Genomic DNA, 19652 nt, shown 5'->3' on the forward strand with positions numbered 1-19652 from the left:
GAATGTATCGAATTCAAAAGTCATCAAAAGTTGGATCAGTATTTTCAATGGAACTTTTGTAACCATAATCCCAACATTAAAATCAATTCATAATAATACGGAAATAGAAGTTGTAAATACAATTAAAAGAAGAGAAAAAGAACCAGAAGATTTATTAACATAATTTTATAACCTCAAGAAGTTTCTAGATCTCGATTCTAGATCTCGACCAAACATTGCACCGGATACAGAAAAAGGTTTATTACCAGAACGCCGGTTTTAAGGTACAACCATGACGATCATTAAAAGCAGCAATTAAAAGCGTATGACAAAGCGAACGGGCAAGAAACGGTTTACATTTATGATAAATCAACGCGTGTCATAGCGAGCTATAAATTGCATTGCGTTGAGAACACGCAGGTATAAAACTACTTCGCCAGCGAATGTTCTTACCAACTGTTCTAAATTTTATGCGTATACACTGATTTTTATGTACATTAATTCTTGAAAGTATCCTCTCGTTATTCCTAATGACCTGGACACCATTTAACCTTCTTAAATTTTATGTAATTTATGTAAGAACAATAATAGGATCATACATATGTTAATCATAAATACATTCCATCATTACAAGTCTCCATAATAATTAGAATCTTTTGAACCAATCATTAACAGAAAAAAGAAATATCAACCAATCGGAATGCACGATTAATGTTCAGACCAAAACCTGTCAAATATGCATCAAATATTTTTTCTATTGATTTATTTAGTTACTATAACCTTTAAATGATATTAAGTTTCACTTCACACTTAATTCACTCTACAAAAAGGGATAATTACTATATTCCATTAAGATGATTAAGATTAAGATTCCACGTTAATTCCAGTTTTTCGATTCGCCAAGCGTATCAACGGTGTTCCGCAGTACGCAAACGTAAACGTAAATCGAAAGGTAACCACAAAACGATTTACTTAACGCGATAAGCAAGCCGGATATTCTCCGTACCGCGTAAATCTTCGAGTAGCGCGGGAATCGTCGAAGCATGATACCTCAGAATTCAGGTTTAATCGAGGAGGCTCTTATCTTCGTAATACATTGTAAGCACTGTTGAAAAACGGTCGAAAATGCAACGTAGACGGTGCTTCCCCCACTGACTTTACGATTTCGCGTGGAAACGGACTTACGATGCGTGTTTAACGTTAGCATCGTTGTACATTGCAGCATTAGCACGACGCGGTGTTAAATTAACCTTTATCTCGCGAGCGAGCGACAAGCGATGGACGCCAACCTCCACGCTGTTATTTCTCACTCTGCGCGTTAACCAAAAACATGGACCGTATTTACATAAATTCTTATTCGTCGGTGGTTTGTTGTCCATTACTGATGTTTTAATGTTAAGCTAGGGTATAATTGCATAAAAATGTGGCGGAAAGCCGATAGATGGCATTGTTGTTATATGATGACCTGCAGTGGCTATAAAAAATATGTATAGATCGTTGTATTTATTATAGCATTTATATATTAATTAATCAAGTCCAAATATAATAAGTTTCATATCAGTAGGTACTATGTACTTTTACGTGACTACAGAAATGTAATAACTGAATGAAAATGGAATGAGATATAGAACCTGACAAAAGAATGCTTCATTCAAAAATAAGGGTATGTACAAATACTTTTTGTAGCCATTGTATATTTCGTTATGGTTTTGTTTCATTTCATTCTGTCTTACAGTGTGCTGTCATGTGTAGACATTCGTCGCCTGCTTTGAAATATTCTACAGAAAAATACATTTTTCAAATTTTGTTCGTAGCATAGATTATAGATGAAATATAACAAAGATAGATTACAACTATTTGCATCAGAATTCAACTTCAATTCTGGGTTTGCTTTCAACTTACAAGACTATATATTACTGAATAAATATATCTATAATTTATGCAGAGAAAAAATATTCATAGTTGAATTTATGGAATTTGAACTAAAATTTTAGGTTAAACCCATTAAACCGATATTTCCAGTGTTCTATGTATAATTGTAAGGACATACGTATCGCGTATATATACGTTTACACCGTATTTACCGTACGAAGGAATTAGCGAGTCGACAGTAGACGAAGGGCTGCTGCTAATGGGGTCTGACATTGACGAATCTTCAGGTTACGAAGTCGTCAACCGCACAGAGGGCCCTACCGTCAGAGGTTGGCATTGCAGCTAAAGGCACGCTTCACGCTTACTAGCTTATCGCGGTAATCTAAAGCATTCATTTCCGACTGATGAGACGCCTATTATTTCCGACGTTGTAGCCGTAGAGAGTGGGGAGTACATGGTGTGAAAGAAAAGAGGGGAGAGATGCAGTTTGACATCGAATATGTAGTACGAAACGGAAAAATGACGTCTTTTATGGGTACTTTTTGAATGAAAAATACAAGTTGATAAAAAAGAAGAAAATTATTTGGATAAATTGAAGAGAAAATAACCCAATTAACTTTGTCATTTATTTATCACTGAACTGTCACTTTATTTATGATCTATTTCCAATACTGAACATAGCTTTTATTTTACTTTTAATCAAATTCCTAATTTTTAATTTATGAAGGAGCCAAGAAAATACATACACACTTTAATCCTTTGGATTTGAGGGGCGACTCTCAGTCAACACGGCGTTCCGTGCTACAACTCCAGTGGCGAGCGAGAGGCGACATCTCCAATTGTTGAAAGTGCAATATTATTTCGTAAATTGGTTTCTTAGCTCTTTATGTTCTTTGTTAGAAAATGTAAAGTGTTAGACTTTAAAAGAGAGATAAAATATTTAATCCCATATCTCTCCGAAACTATGGTTCCGACAACGTCTCCAACGTTAGTTCGGATTCGACGGTCATGACAAGAGTATTATAGCTTAGAAACCCTAAAAACTGGTTTTCGGAAGTAAAATTAACTCAAATAAAGATGGACTTTATTTTGAACTGTTGAAAAATGAGATCAATGATATTCAAGAATGCACCTTAGTGAATGCTTTATAAATTATCATACAAAAAAAATACAGAAATTAATATTACAAAATTAATTTTACGCTAGCTGGAGGACACGCGTCACGTATACGCTAAATCATCCAAAGTAGTAGCTTCGCCCGACCGAAAAAGTCCTCGACTGCAAAGGGTTAACAGAGGTTGGATTGAATGATGGAATTTCTTTTGTTGAAATGTGTATACATCTTTTGGCCCCCTAAGTATCTCTTATTGTATTTCTAATTTTTAATTTATTCTCTATTGAATTTCTAACCTACTTTTAATTTATTCTTTGTTATAAAAACAAATAAAAAAGAAGATAAAAAAGGGCTTGTAAAGTAGTAATGGCAGAGAAGTAAGCGCACTTTGAAGTATTAGGTAACCCTGCTGGTAGAGGTAAAAATTGAAGAAAAAAAGAGGGCCTCTGCAGGGTCCCTGATAAGAGGATCCACCTCGGGGAAAAATCACCGTGGCGGCTTGGACAGTAGCACCGGCTCGAGTTTCGACTATTTGTCCTCGAAAGACAAGATCCTAATGGGAAAGTAATCCCTTTCGGGTAAACGCCGGGAGAGATAGGCTGAAGCGCAAGAGATCTAAGGAGATTCGTATTGCATGCTCACGGCAACTTGGATGAGGTTCGTCGTGATCAGGTCCCTGATAAGGATCCCTCTTTTCGTAAAGCTCGCCCGGAATTTGTCTTCAACCGACGTGGTTCAACCGTTGGAACATTTTTCGAACCTGCCAGGGTAGTTTCACCAGGATTAAGACAAGCAAAGATAACCTAAAATCATTGTATATATTGACATATATATGTTTTAAAGCGAAGTTTACGGAAATTATGAGAATAACATAGTTATTAGAGATTACTATGAATATATATTATGAATTTATGGTTAAATAGAAATGAGTAACAATGGATTAATTTCAAGAAAAATGTAAATAGCCTGAGGAGTATAACAGTTAATTCTAGCTGAAAGATAAGTCTAAAAATAAAATGATATAAAAGAATTAAACGTAACATAGTAGTATCTACTACAAATTTATGAGCAAAGACAAATAAAATAAAGAATCAACTTTTAGAAAAATGCAAACAGTCTCGGTAGTGTACTAATTGGTTACAGTTCACGAATGTAGTTGCAAATCATTGTACAAAACATTTTCACCATCCCAAAATCAGATACATATCAGTTATATTAATAATTACACATGCAAGCTGAATATGACCATAAAGAAATGAAATATTGTTACTTAACAGAATTTTCTCCTTTAGTCCTTCGTAATTTAGTTTTTTAACTTTGAACTTTTCACTCGTTCCGCATGAGAAAAATTATTTCTTCCACTCATAACCTCAAAACACCGTGCCGCGCGAATCACAGTATTTTCCAACGGACGAAACACCAACGACTTAACCGCAACAGTGAATATGCATGCCGCGGTACTTTAATCTCTAGTGTCGACCGGGAGCTAATTAAAAATCGCAACGCGAAATGCGTTGAAAAGAGCTGCACCACTAAGTAACGGTCCTTGGCATTTCGTGCGGACAAACTCGAAAACTTGCCCCCTAATTGGCGCATCTTCAAAGACTGTCGTTCTCTCTGTCATCGTTCCGTTTCAATTTCCGTTCCGCGTTTCTTGTCACAGCGAAGTCGGCCGTCGTCGCAATAAATCAAATGAGAATCACGGAGTATTCCTTTCGACGAACAGAGTGAGATCTCGAAGTGATACGCAAAAATGACTCCTCAGAAAAAGTAATATTATACAACTATGTCGCCTTAAGTGAACTGGATTTTACTTTATTAACCAACCGTCGCTATCCCCACCAATTCTTAAAGCATATTTTTAAGAATGAATCTTCGAGTTCTCCTCTAAAACAATAATTTAGTACGTAATAATAATAAGTAATAATTGACAAATAATAAATTGAGGATTGTACGTTATAAAATTTTATAACTTTACAATCTTAGTTGTATGGTTGCTTTTGATTTGTGACTGAAATTGTTATTGTAATGCAATAGGGTGTCATTGGTAATTGGTAAAACTGACTTGTAAAATTTCGTAGTAGAAAAGCCTAGTGTTGTGTATGTAAAATAAAGAAATATCTCATCTATCCATATCTCAATATGCGCTGGAAGAAAATTCATAAAAAGATTCTTAAGCAGTTCCTAAAAAGGTTCCTAAAAATATACCGCTTCGAATAACTGGCCAAACAAGTCTTAAACCATGGCCAGTTTGCGAAACATTACTTTACCAGTTCTTTCTCAGCTTACCTCTTATCTGATGTGTCGTTGTTGTTGCCACCGGTACATTCTTAAGCGATTCTTCATTTCGCTTCACGTGACACTGCACGTCACTCAATCTTTGAAATTCGTCATTCGATAAATTTTCGAGTCGCTAGTTCGATATTATTTAACCACTTAATCACTATTTCACCAATGATAATGTCATAAACTCATGCCGGCTTATAGATTACGAAAAAGTTTGTATTTGAGCTAAACTTAAATTATATAAATTAATTGGATAAATCGATGAATATACAGTTGGTGGTAAATTATATCGATATTTGTCGACGATTTGTTAAATAGAGTAACATGCGAGTAGCGGCACGAAGAGATATGTCAAAACGACGAAAACGAATAAACACCCACACTTGGTGACACGGCGGTACGTGGCACGCGCCTACGACTGAGAGCAAAGCATTCCGACACTGGGTTCTGACATGAAATCTCGCGTTCGGCCATGTTCGGTGCTGTTCGCCACTACTCGACTCGAAGCACGTGGCGGCTGCCGCGCGACCACGCTGCCTCTTTCCGGTCCACCTTCCTCTACCATAATATATTGTCGGTTTTTAGCCTTTATACCTGTTACATGAATGCGTCTGCCGCTCTCATTTGAACACTTCCATACAATTCATTTAAATATGTAGTCATTCTTTATATATTTTTACATTGTGTAATTTAATATTTGTGAAATCTTCTTCATTTAATTCTCACATGTCGTAGAAGGTTATAATTGTATATAGTACTTTAAAGATGTTATTTTAGTTAGTAACTTTTTAGTATTTTAGCTAGTAACATTTTCACTTCTCTAAAGAGCAGAATAAAGAATATACATTAAATTAAAGCTTTTCGTCTAGGTTCCTCTTATTTGTAAATATTCTATTATATGTGTCTTATGTTTGTTACCCATATGATATGGTAAAAGAATACAATACTAAAATATTACTCGTATTTAAATAAAACAGTAATATATGTAGTAATAAAATAAAATAACCAATAAACTAGAATAACTGGTAACTAAATAAATAAGAAATAAAATCTTGCAAAATAAAGCTACACGAAATTAAACTTCAACGCAATTCCAATTTTATTATTTTACAATTATATCACAAAATTCTACCACATGATACTGGGAACCCCAAATCCAAATTTTTGCGTTACAAATACCCAACAACAAAATATCTAGAACAAAATCAATCATTCCAATCAAATTCCATACACGAAAATATACCCCCATTTCATATTCCCTATCTTGTATTCCGATAATCCCTGTCGGATCATGCAAACTCCCTGAAGAAAACCTGTCTCCCCACTTTCCAACATTATTCGTGTCTTCCATTTTCAGATAACGATCGCAAAGGCGGTTTGAATATTGGAATACAATACGAGTGATCGTACGAGGGAAACGAACTCATCTTCCGTGGAAAATAGGAAGAATCGTAGCCGACTTCACCGAACCTAGCTACCGGTGGACAGACTGGGAATTATGGGGGCGGGTAGAAGCTACCCCCGCGATCGTGGCACATCAGTATTCACGATGGGTACTCGTTTTCTTGATGAGCTCGCGTCTAACGTATCAACCCCTGACTCCTGAAGAGGCGTCGCGACGTCGGGGCGATTCCTTGGTTATGTAAAGCTTTTGAAATTCAAAGGCCCCATAAAAAAGTTCATCTTCCATAAAAAAAGTGGGTAGATGTCCATAACGAGATCGGGACGCTTGTCGATTGAGATGATAGAATTGATGATTTTTCTTACGTGGAAAGTGGTTGTATGATGGATAGTGAATGTTCTGCAGATTCCTAGGGGAATTTAAGGACGTTTGTCTAGAGCAAAGACTAAGGCGCTGTCCAAGATGTGGAAATTTGTTTATTAGGGAGACTGACAATGAGAAGTGGTCCTGTGGGCGTGGCTTGTGGAATGGATGACAGCATGAGGTGGAATTTAAACTAGAATTTGGAAACTTGAACTTCAGATTGAATATATACATTCAGGTATATATATGTATATTATAATACATTGAACTTATAGGTTTATAACTTGTCCCCAGTCACTCTAAATTCATATGATTTTTTATCTGAATTTTAAAGAAACAATATGCCTATATAATCTTTAAATTTAAATCTAATCCTGAATATGTAAATATGAATGATACTTTGTTTAAAACTCTCTCTCCAAATTTGAAACAAACTATAATATTTAAAATTTGATATAGCCTTAAGCAATTTGGGGAAAGGATCAACCATTACAATTTCAATCAGAAATAATATAATATCTATATTTAAATGTGAGTCTGGCTATTTGAATCTAAGTTTGAATAAAATTTTATTAAAACTCTTCTTATAACCAAGTTATAATATATATTCAAAATACAACACTTTAGTATCAAAATTGATGTAATTTTGAACATATTAAGACTATTGTTTCAATCAGAAAAAAAACTTGACCAATACAGTTTACCAATCAGCGTATAGAACAAAATTCCAATCTCCTTTGAACAAAGAAAACAAAAAACGAAATGAAACGTGAAAGAGAGAAATGAAATTGGAGATAGCGGCCCAGCCTCCATTTGTTTGTCATGATCGGCGTTCAACGAACGACGTCGAATCAGTGAGTTAGCATAAATTGCGGGCACGCGCAAATCCAGAGTTTATCCGCGGCAGAGTTTCTCCCCGATGAGCGATTCGCATGTAAACGACATCCGGTATACTGCCCTTTGGCGACCGCTCGTAAAACCGAGGACCACCTGCTGCCTCCTCTTTCTTCCATCCGAATACTGCGACAATCTCTGCACACAACCCGTACACACGGAACTTCTATCTAAGTATATACGAAATCCAGGATCATTGCCTAGAATTCACCGGTACGTGGACAGGATTTTGCAGAAATAGACGAGATTTCCGCAGGATGCTGCTCTTAGAATTTCTATGAGTGAAATAGAAGTTGCCGGAATTTCGGCCAGAAAATGGTTCTGGAATATGGGCTGTAGACTTGAAGATTGAATTTCATTATGGTAGCAATATGTTGGTTAATTTATGGTATACGGTCATCGTTATATCGAGAAAAACACTTGGAAAATGATACTCGTATTTAAGAAAAATATTCAAATTTATATTTTAATGTATTCGCATTCAAATGTAACTTTCTAGTTTCAAATATACAATGAAGTTTCCAGTTTAAAATTCAAATTCGAAAATGTCAATTTACATTCAAAATCTTCTATTTAAATTTAAGTTCAAGCCTGCGCATGCTACATCAAATTCAATTGACCTGAACGAAGCTTAGATCCAGATACACACGTTCAACTTAAAGTTCAAGTTTCCAAATTCCAATCCAAACTGCACTTCACCTTATTATCAAACTCACAAGATATATCAAGAAGCAATAAATCAAACACATAGAATAAATTCTTTTTAATAAAAAATATAGAATAAAATAATTATTTTAAAGTAAAAAACACACACATAATGCGTACATATAATATGTATATAATAAATAATAATAATATAATATGATATATACAATAAATGCAATATGTAACAGATAATACGAGATGTATATACAGGGTGGTTGGTAACTGGTGGTACAAGCGGAAAGGGGGTGATACTACGCGTAAAAAGAAGTCGAAAATATAGAATAAAAATTTTTCGTTCGAGGCTTTGTTTTCGAGAAAATCGACTTTGAATTTTCGCTCGGTACGCGTGCACTTTATCACGTCTCGTTATAACGAATCTCACTGTAGATCGTTGTCTCGATGGAAAAATTAAAAAAAAAATTAAAAACAATTTTTATTCTATATTTTCGACTTCTTTTTTCGCGTAGAATCACCCCCTTTCCGCTCGTACCACCATTTACCAACCACCCTGTATATTCTGTTTAAAACGTTGTGAAGAAATCCTTCAGTATTATTATCTTTAATCTGAAAGCGTATAGATAAGTGATTACATGTGGCAAAATCTAATAACCCGAACAAAAACCAAAATCTACGTAAGAAACAATTTAAGAGGATCATAAAACCTGCACAAAGAAAACAGAACACCTGTGAGAAATAAGAAATACCGTAAGGAGGGTAGAATATTCGCAGAAAGAGGCTTCCTAGGAACAAGAGACGAAATTTCTACGAAATAGAAAGTGGAAAAGAGATAGACTGAGCATTTGTAGAGGTTCCGCAGGGTGGAACGACGACGGTGACCGCAAATTCTATTTGGCCCGATGGAAAACGCGCGCCGTATGCCGCGAGGGGTTGCAATTCGCCGCTTCCACCCTGCAACCTTCCGTATTTCCTTGGTTGCGCGCGAGTCACTGGATTCTAATGGATCCCCTGCCCGTAAATCCTACCCCCAGGAAGTTACCCCCGCCGTAGCATCGATTACCATCGAAGATACTTTTGAAAATAACTGCTATTGCCAAGTTGACGGTAAACAGAGCAATGGAAACGTGCTGGCCAAGTCTTTCCTAGCATCCTGATTGGATTCCAGGGAGAATTATATTTGCCTTTTGAATATTGGTTACATTGGATTTGAATTTCAATCCAATAAATATTCAGAGTGTCTGCAATGAAATGTAATGGAATTGTGACGGGATTAAAGGAAATAGAATACTTTTAAGAAGTAGCAAGTATTGGAGAATACTGATTTTAATAGTACAGAGATAATAGAAGGAATAGAGAATTTGGAAATTTTTGACAGATCTACAGGGTGGTTGGTAACTGGTGGTACAAGCGGAAAGGGGGTGATTCTACGCGAAAAAAGAAGTCGAAAATATAGAATAAAAATTTTTCGTTTGAGGCTTTGTTTTCGAGAAAATCGACTTTGAATTTTCGCTCGGTACGCGTGCGGTACGTTATAACGGATCTCGCTGTAGATCGTTGTCTCGATGGAAAAATTAAAAAAATTTTTATTCTATATTTTCGACTTCTTTTTACCAACCACCCTGTATAACTTGAATACAGGAAGAGTAGAATTTGGTTTATTGTATATTTGTAATATTTTCCAAACGAGGTATTATTTATTTTTCACTTGTTTGTAAACAAAATTTCGATTTCAGATAGTTATGAAAATACATCACATAGAAAAGTGGAATTTCTATGATCATTGCATCGAGGTTAATATCGTCGAATGAAGCTTGGGATGCTGGAATATTATTTGTAGCTACATTATCTACAGAAAGAAATTACTATCTAGGGAAAACGATCTATAGTTGACACGTGACTTCTAGCCTCGTAATCCAATAACATTCTATGCCCAAGCTTCAGTGTCCATCTAACTGCTAATTTATATTGCACTGGTCCGATACAGTACATTTGCTTCAATTTCCCTTAACCTCACAGTCGAAGACTATATGTAACTATAAACTATAAAATTACATATATATAGCCATAACAATTTATTATTACTAAAAAACAAAATATTCGAAAAAAATAATTTTATATTTATTTATTGATATAGAAATGGAATAGAAAATAATAAATTAATGTCTTAAGCTTCTTCTACTTAAAAGATATGAGTCGTGGGGTGTAGCGTCCAAAGGGACCGTTTATCCGCTAAAAATCGAATGGCTGGCAAGAATCTTGGCGGCTGGAGAGTGTTTGTCGTCGTGATAAACGGGTGAACGAGGAGAGTTAAACTTTCAAGGGCGCATTTCCGCGGACGTTAAACCGGAGGGAAAAAGAGGACGTTTCATTTCCCGCCGTTTATCGGCCACCCTCTTAACCTTCCTCGTTATTTTTTATTTTTCTGGCACAGATCCGACCGACTTTCTCTTTCGTTCACTCTGATGTTCTATCCAACGAATTTTAACGAATTCCATCGTGAAGAATCGAATGTCATAGAAGAATCTGCATAAAGGATGATTCCCCTAACTTCACGCTGATATAACACCATGAATGTCGGATCGATCCAAAAAAGGTATAGCATCTATGGTATGTTACCCGTAGGAATTTTATCATTCATGGTTTCACATAGAAAAAGATTCTAGGTGCAATTTGCAGTCAGTAATAGAAATGGTAGAGTTGGTATTTATTGTCAATGTAATATAAGTATTTTGTTAGTGTTGGAGTGCCATGTATTTTGAAAATTGTATAATTGTGTTTTAGAATTTGTATTTTAATTGTAAAAGATTTATTTAGTTACTTGAATTGCAGCAGTCACATTGTACGGCGTATGTAATAAATGTTAATGACAAATGAACATTGTAAATGAGGAATGCACGCATGCCTGCAACCAGCAGGAATGTACATAAACTGAGTTCTCGATGCAATTATTACTAGTTACCTTGATGAACATTAAAGGAATTTACTATCTAACATACTATACATAGCATACGTAGAAATATTCTGTAGTTATGCACTTTTTCAAACTTTATATTAGACTTAAATAAACATTTTTTTATTGACATTATTCTAACCTCCATAAGAAACCATTACAGACTGCTATATTTCGATTAATTTTCCATTCGAATAGCAACGCACTCGAATCGGTTGGCAGCGAAAACGGTCAACACATCAAGCATAGAAAGAAGACTAAAAAGGAAGCACCAAACAGATCTCACAAAGGACATAACCTAACAAACACGAAGATGGTACCCCGCTAGGGGTAGCTACCCACATGTTATATTATTATACCACTAAGCTATAATATTTTACCAAATGTCCCACTGGACAAATTGTAAAATTTAAATAAATAAATAAAAAAAAATTTTCCATTTCTCAAAAAGTCAAAAAATAAGTGTCACCGGGTGCATTCCGTCGTGTTTACTATCCTACATAGTATACATAGAAATATTCTCTATTTTCTCAAACGTTATGTTAGACTTGAATCAAAATTTGTTATTAAGATTATTTTATCTATTACAGGCTTATAAACTGCTGCATTCCGATCAGCTTTTTATTTAGCAAACAGTAAAAAATGTTCATCAACTAATCTATTTCTTCGTGGGTGTACGTTACATGTTATTCTACGCCGTATACGAACGATCTATTTACTTATATATATCGAAACCTAACCTATAGATAAGCGATGTTCTAGAGTGTCATATATCTTAAGCGGACAGTCTACGCTCTATACCATTAACGGCCATAAAAATGTATTACGCATACGAAACTGGCATGCTATTATTATCTTCTGCGATATTTCTTACGTGGGTTATACGATGTCGTTTGAACTACGTTCGCTTTTTCGCCCCACTAGTGAAACACAAAGATAAGAATGAGACAGGGAGAGGTTAGGAATAGAGAAACAACCGATCCCCTTCGATATTCGGTGTGACGCATCAGTATTCCGAAATCGCGTCGACCGTCCGTCTTCCGAGACAAGAATTCAAACCATTTTGAACGAATTTTCTGGCAGTACACGGCGAAAAAGTTTACCGTGGCTCCCTCGTCTTCCAATAGTCGCCTTTTTCCTGAAGCAGACGCTCCCTCTACATCCCTAACCTACTAATTGTCGTTGAAACAATAAGGAGTCGTGAAAACTTTCTGGTCCATCTCCAATTTTCTGCTGATGGTGGACGTTGTTCTTTCTTTTTCCTTCTCTCTCTTTAGATTAAAAGAGAGATATTTTCATTCTTAATTCGAAACCATCCCTTTCACAGATCCGCTTCACTTTTCCTTAATAATCCGTTAAGGACCAACATTTCATTTGCAATTTTTTCCAATTAATTTATATTATCGAATTCTGTATTTTAGCATTGCGATTATTTTTCATCCAAACTCACATTTTTCAGAATATAATTAAACAAATAGAACTTCGACAGAAAATTGTTTTATCTACAAGTATTATAAAAAGCACTATATCTTGAACATTTCATATATCTTCTCATGTTATGTGCGTGCTGCAAAATTTTGCACCTTCAAATTTCCTATGAAAAGTCCGCAGGTTAGTAATTGTGAAAGGAGTCCCAAGGATTTGAATAAAATATCTTCTTTCATCACTGTTTCCTCTTTTACCCAGTTTAAATTAAGTTTAATATTTTTTCTTTATATTACTTTTTACATTGACAAAATAATAGGTTACTTTATTAGCATCTCCTAATAATGTCGCGTTTGCGCAACCTTTGCGAATTATTTCGGCGTTTGGTCCTTAATGGGTTAACCCGAACCTGTGAAAGTGGCAAGCAATAATTACATTGTCAGAAGAAACTTGCGAAGTGAAAAATTTGTAGGTCCAGGTGGCGCTGCGACAGCTTAACAAGCTTCATAAACGACAACTCCATTTAAATTTGATTTTCAATAATTTTTTACGCCGCTACATTGCGTTTAATTGGTTCGTTTAAATTAATTACCGGCTCCCCTTTATTTATGACTACAAAAAATGCAATATGAAAGTATGGTTAATTAAAGCCTGTAGCAGTTGCGTCTCGTAAAATCTGGAACGAGTTCTTTATGGCTCATCAAAGGCCAGGCCATGTCTTCGATTCCAGAGTATACTTACACTGGCCTGATTTTATAAATTTGATTAAGCCTTTTGTTTCATACGTACTTTCTTGGATATAGAAAAACATACATATGTATTACTAACTACAAAGTTTTAACTTTACGCCGCTTTTGCAGAGATAGATGATAATTCAGCTGAATTTACATTTTAAAGGTTTACATAAACGCCATCAGTTTCTACAGATCCAAGTTGATGATGTTAATCATCCGTTGGATGTCTTTTAATGCCCATATACTTGCATTTGTAGTGGTGCATGCGGTAGGTTAAATTCGGTACGATTATGGTTCTGTGTGCCCGAGTTTACATCTGGAATTAATACCTTGGTTACCATTCAACTTTTATGCGCTTGAACATGTTGCAATTTGATGTTTTACAACTATCTTCCTGCATACGATTTGAGAGTTTTAAATAATAAGCCCACCACTTATGTAATATTCATGATTTTTTCTCATTCATGTACAATTTATGACATAATCTAATCACATTATTGCAGACAGATGAGATATTTAAAAGAACTCGATTAAAGTTGTAAATAAGGAGCGCAACGTAGGAATCGTATAATTCACTGAAATAAATTTTTATGTTATGTATTTATCTCTTTGAATACATTAATCCATAAATATGATTATTCCTTCACAGAGATTGTATGCCTTTTTCATCATAATCGTCTTTATTTTTTTTAACTAATAATGTTTGTTTCAATCTCTACACTTTATTTACGTCTGCAGAAAATTTGTCCCCCTATATCTCCTTGATAAAATACATAACCTAAAAAGTTCAATAAATGCGTCAGAAGTTATCGTTGAGAACCTAACCGCAAAAGTTTGAGATAATTAAGACACACCATATGAGCTAATACGTATGAACGTGTTAACATAGTAAACAACACTGGCCGATGATAAATCTGTCTATCTATTCACGTATTTACTTATCTATCCATCAGTAAACAACTGTTTTTTCTCTCGGAATTCGACCCTTCTCTATGTTACTTTTAATTGAATTCCCGTGATGAAATTTCATCCGACGGGCATCTCGTCACTCTATTTCTCTTCTTCTTTCCTTGTATTAAGTCAAGAGACCATTTCTCGGATCCTCGAGACCCTTTCTTTCTCGTTCTTCGCTCTCGACGTCCCACTACCAATCTCATTCCCCGCGATTCATTTTCTCTTTTGTATGCTTGATTTTCGAGGCATTTTAGACGTACTAAAGCGAGAGTTTTCAAGGTGCGTCGAAATGGCACGAGTCAGTCGTTATGAAAAGGGAAGAGTTCCGAATCTCGATAACTTGAACTGTGACCACTTCATTCAGCGTCACGATATTTCGTTTAAAAGGCAGATAAGTATGTGTAATGTATAGTCGTCCCAATTGTGTCATTGAAGTGACAAGTTACAAGTTGTAGGTTATAGACTCTCTTTTTGTAAGTTTACAATTTTATGTTAAGTAAAGTAATCAAATGATCTCTATATATATAATTGTTAAAATTTACTTGTAACTTGTTATTCATAAGTTACAGAATTCTCTTTTACAATTTTAGAGTGATCAAATGTTCTTTAATTGATAAAATTTACTTTAAAACTTAATTATAGGTTATGGAATTTCCTTTTACAATGTTAGATTAAGTAAGATGATCAAATGTTAAAATTTGCCAAAAAATCTTACAACGTCCTTGGAAATATAGTTTATTAGATTCACATATCAACTCTAACCCATTCCGACTCTCTAGAGATTATTTCCTCTACATCCTCTAGTTCCAATCGCATAACTCTAGAACGCCATCTGTTATTTGCACGTGCCGCACACAACTGTTAAACGACATTCATCAGTAAGGGTTGATAGTTGATTAATGTATTTATAATGAAAAGAAAATGTACCTGAAAACTACTTTCCGAAATTATAAATCTGTTTACGCAATATACATTTCTAAGTACACACAGGTAAAACTATAACGTTTGATAATATTTAAATCAGGATTTCCCTTGAGATCCCTCATGGAGACAGAAGCCATTTGGAACAGGTTTATACGATAAGTACTCACATAGTAAAGGCAATGCTGGATGATTGGAACGACAGGTGCGATTAACGAGCATTTGACTGAAGCTTGGGTCTACGCCGACCACTAATTAAATTAATTTCAAGATAGGTACCGTCCTGCTGCTGTCGCCTACATCTAAACTGCCAGTCACGAATCCAGTAACGATTGGTAGGTGGGGGAGAAAAGACGGTCGAAGAATGACTAGGGGAATTCGACCTCGAACAGCGGCATTAATACGATTATTTAATTAATTCTTTGAGGGTACCAAGAAGATAATTGCAGGGTACGAGATTGTGATCGATTGAGTGGGCGTTATTGGTAGCTCATCCTATTGTTTTACAATAAAACATTTTCTTAAATGATAATAATACAATGATATAAACAACCATCAAAAATAGCTTATTAAATCGTCAATCATCTAAAAAAAAAATCTTAAGGAAGAAATGTATCAAAAGCTACTACTGATAATAATGACAATAATATTAAAAAAAAATGTTATGTTTCTTTCATATTCTATTACTGTTCAAACAAAATTTGGAATCCATCCAAACCACCGAAGGAATTCCACATCGGAACGAATTTCTCTCTGGAGTGTACCTGGAGGGGTCAGCGCAAGCGAGAGCTTAAGAAACCATCCTCTTCGGCGCAAAGATCGGGAAATTGGTGCTGGACGTTCCTCTCGCGCAGGAATAACGAAATCTTATTGGGCCGAACCTTGCCTCCTTTCAATTAACGCCTTTCCCGTCTTTGAGATACGCCCCCCCGTTCTCTTTGTTCCGGGTGAGCTTCCACGACAAAGAACATCTTCGTAATGGTAAAAACGAGACAGGCTAACCTACCTACATTACCGTCTGAGAAGGACAGAAAATCAAAGGGAGAAAGAACATCATCGTATACTGTGCAATCGAGGGAGAAGGAAAGAGCAAAAAAGAGAAGTTAGCGAAGATGATGAAATGAGAGAGACGGAGATTGAGGAAAGTCTTTATCACGGTGAACGTCTTGGCTTCGAGAACGGCAATGTTGAAGGAGTGGTAAAGAGGGAGCAGGTGGAAAGGGGAGGGGTATAGAAGAGAATCAGCGAGAGGATGGCGTGTTATGGGGTTTTCACGGGTGCTCGAGAATTTGCATACAGAGCATCTGTCACCAGCCCCTTAGCCAGCTTCGACCATTCTCGACTTGGAATATCTCCCGGCGCGGATCTACGGGATAATGGGGACCATTCTTATGGTAAATCAGGGGGGTGTCTGCCTGTGATTCGGTCTTCGCCTTCTCCCGGTAAAGCTACACCACTTTCTACGTGTCTTCGTACGCGAATCGTTTCAGACGTCGTTCCTTAAGCTTTCTGTGCGTGTACGCGCGCATTGGTATAGTTTCGATCATCCGCGAAACGCCTCACGAGCGGAAAAAGAAACTTTTCGAAGCGCAGAGAGAGGATAAAGAACGCGCAATAGCTACCTTGTATGGTTTCGCGTGACACAAGAGTTGGAAGGAACAAGTTCGCGTGATCGATCGCGATCTCGTGCAGAGAAATTTCATGGAAAACAAAAGGGAATTCGATCCAAGTCTATGTAAGTAGCTGTGTAAGAGAAATGAGACTACAGCACTACCTAACGAGCGGATATCGAAGCTCACGAAACCGATCCAACTTTACGTGGTATTAAACGATTATTATTTTTGTTATTAGTCTGAACGAGGTAAATTACTGCGAATCCAAGAATCCATGTGCATCCATGAAGTATGAAATCGGTAGTTAAACTTTTTCATGCCCTTTCTTCATATGCTACCACTTATCGCCATTTCCCTCGGTATTTAACAATTTTTTCCATCCCACAGATTAAACGCAACCATGCTTTTAGGTATATACATATACGTACTTCCTGTATTCAAGGATAATCGGGGGAAGGAATACGGAGGTAGCGCAGATCGTGGCAGGAAATGGTAACGGAGATGAAGATTTTGCTCGCATATCCCTTTGGCATTTGCATAAGTCACATTTCCTCATCAGCATGCACGAGTGCAGCTATGTTTTGTACGTACACCTGGTTCCCAGCTTGAGGTATTTCGATTATCCTATTTCTGAACCAAACATAACCTCTAAAATCGATGTTGGACCCGATTTTCCTTCATTCCACTCCCGTGTTCGTAATTTTCCTGATCCATGACTCGTTCTTTTTTCAAATTGTACAGCTCTCCTCTACTTACACCTTTCAACCCCCCCCCTTTTTTGTGTATTACCTGCATACCTTTTCTTTTCCGTTCAACTACGTACCGGAAAATGGTTTTCCAGGCACGAATCGCGGAACACATTGAAATTCACTGCGAATCTTCGCTTTCCATCTCTATTCCCGTCAGCCAACAACGGTGCGGCAGCCACGCGCTTTGATCCAACGCGAAGAGGCAAACGTAGACACACCCCCAATGCCACCTATATAGCGTACACCTATACTACACGCAGCCTGTTTTGCTCTCGAAGCACATCCGCCTTTGTTCACGACGCCCTTTAATTTAGCTCACTCTCTTTCTTCCCGTATTTTTCCGCAGATCTCCCCTCTGCATCCTTTATCTTGCCACCCTGGAATGCTTTTGCTCATCTGCTTTCCCTTTCGTGCGTTTCCTATCTGCTCACTGTCTAATTTCTATGTGGTTTCCTCCTGTAACGGTCATCGTTTGTGGTTTTCACTTTTTCTCTTCTTTTTTTGTAAACTAGTATATTTTCTACATTATGATTCATGTTATCCGCTGTTCCTTTATGTGATTTTTGGTCATTTGTGTCTGGGCAATTTTAACTAGTTAGATTAATAGCTTCAAAATAACTAAAGTGTTTTGATAATCATAATTTTGTTATGTTACCTACTAACTAAATGTGTACTGTAAATATTTTCTAAAATCAATTTTCCCTGTATCTTAACTAAAAATCTTTCAATTTGTAAAATTTAGTTAAAATTAGAGTTATATTTAGATTGATATGAATCTAAAAACAGTTGAATATAATATCCCATGTGTTGAAACGTGCTCCATATTTGAGCAAGTAGACCGACTGAACAATTAAACGGAGAACCATAGTTATGCTCACTTCAAGTCCATAATTCGCTCCTCTAATAATCACACAATTAAGACGAGAACAACAGCATGCTACACTTTCCTCATTGTTTAATTTCCTCCCGTACAAAAGCACTCTCTAATTTTAGAATGGAATATAATGAACTTCCATTTGATTATTTATGTACCACTTAACCTCAATCTTTTCTTATATGACGTTTTCACCAAGCTGTTTGATTCTCGATAAACAATCTTTGATTCACCATAATCCAATATAGAAAACCTATACATTTCTGAACACGATTCTAATGAAACTTAAGGAGGGCGTAGTCTCTACTTAGTCTCCCCTCTAAAGGAATTTGATATCATTATTACGATATAAATCCGGATAAACTGCGCATAAAATAAGCCCACGCAAGCCGATAAGTACATTCATGTGCTTAGAGGTTAACTTCCGTTACCTTCACCTGAACTACCAATTTGAATGTTTCGTCGAAATGCTCATTTCAGTCGGGTTAAATGCGACGTGGGTGAGAAATGCGAATTTCCTTTCCGTCATCAGTCTTCCTTCGACAGGTTAGGAAAGATTGAAGACGGTTTCGGGAGACTCATTTGTTGCAGGCATTTTTAATTTAAACGGGAATGATGTTTGGGAATTTTATCATTTTTAATTTTTCTAGATTTTTCTGACAATATTAAAACTCAAGAAGAAAAACTTATCTATATTGATTACGATTGTCGGAAATATAATCCTTCATTGATATATATTTACACATTTTGAAAAATAAAACAAAAAATTAATAATCTCTAAACAAACAAAAATTCTTTAAAATAATAAAGCTTATATAAGAAAATATATGGACAATACAAAATTTATATATTTATAAAT

General features: G+C 35.9%; 1 protein-coding gene and 2 long non-coding RNA genes across 3 annotated transcripts in view; 1 reads left to right on the forward strand and 2 right to left on the reverse strand.

Moving 5' to 3' along the window:
* LOC126864386 (prickle planar cell polarity protein 3-like) overlaps positions 1 to 19652 on the reverse strand; it is a 126831-nt gene that overhangs the window by 68010 nt on the left and 39169 nt on the right. The window lies entirely within an intron of this gene.
* On the forward strand, positions 1502 to 2483 carry LOC126864690 (uncharacterized). Its single transcript, XR_007689303.1, has 2 exons — positions 1502 to 1642; positions 1715 to 2483. It is a non-coding gene; the product is annotated as an uncharacterized LOC126864690 (long non-coding RNA).
* LOC126864696 (uncharacterized) lies at positions 2456 to 5912 on the reverse strand. Its single transcript, XR_007689305.1, has 3 exons — positions 5255 to 5912; positions 3608 to 5112; positions 2456 to 3518 (listed from the first exon to the last, which is right to left on the reverse strand). It is a non-coding gene; the product is annotated as an uncharacterized LOC126864696 (long non-coding RNA).

Source organism: Bombus huntii, chromosome 1 (assembly GCF_024542735.1).
Source record: "Bombus huntii isolate Logan2020A chromosome 1, iyBomHunt1.1, whole genome shotgun sequence".
In the NCBI taxonomy this organism is placed as follows: Eukaryota; Metazoa; Arthropoda; class Insecta; order Hymenoptera; family Apidae; genus Bombus; species Bombus huntii.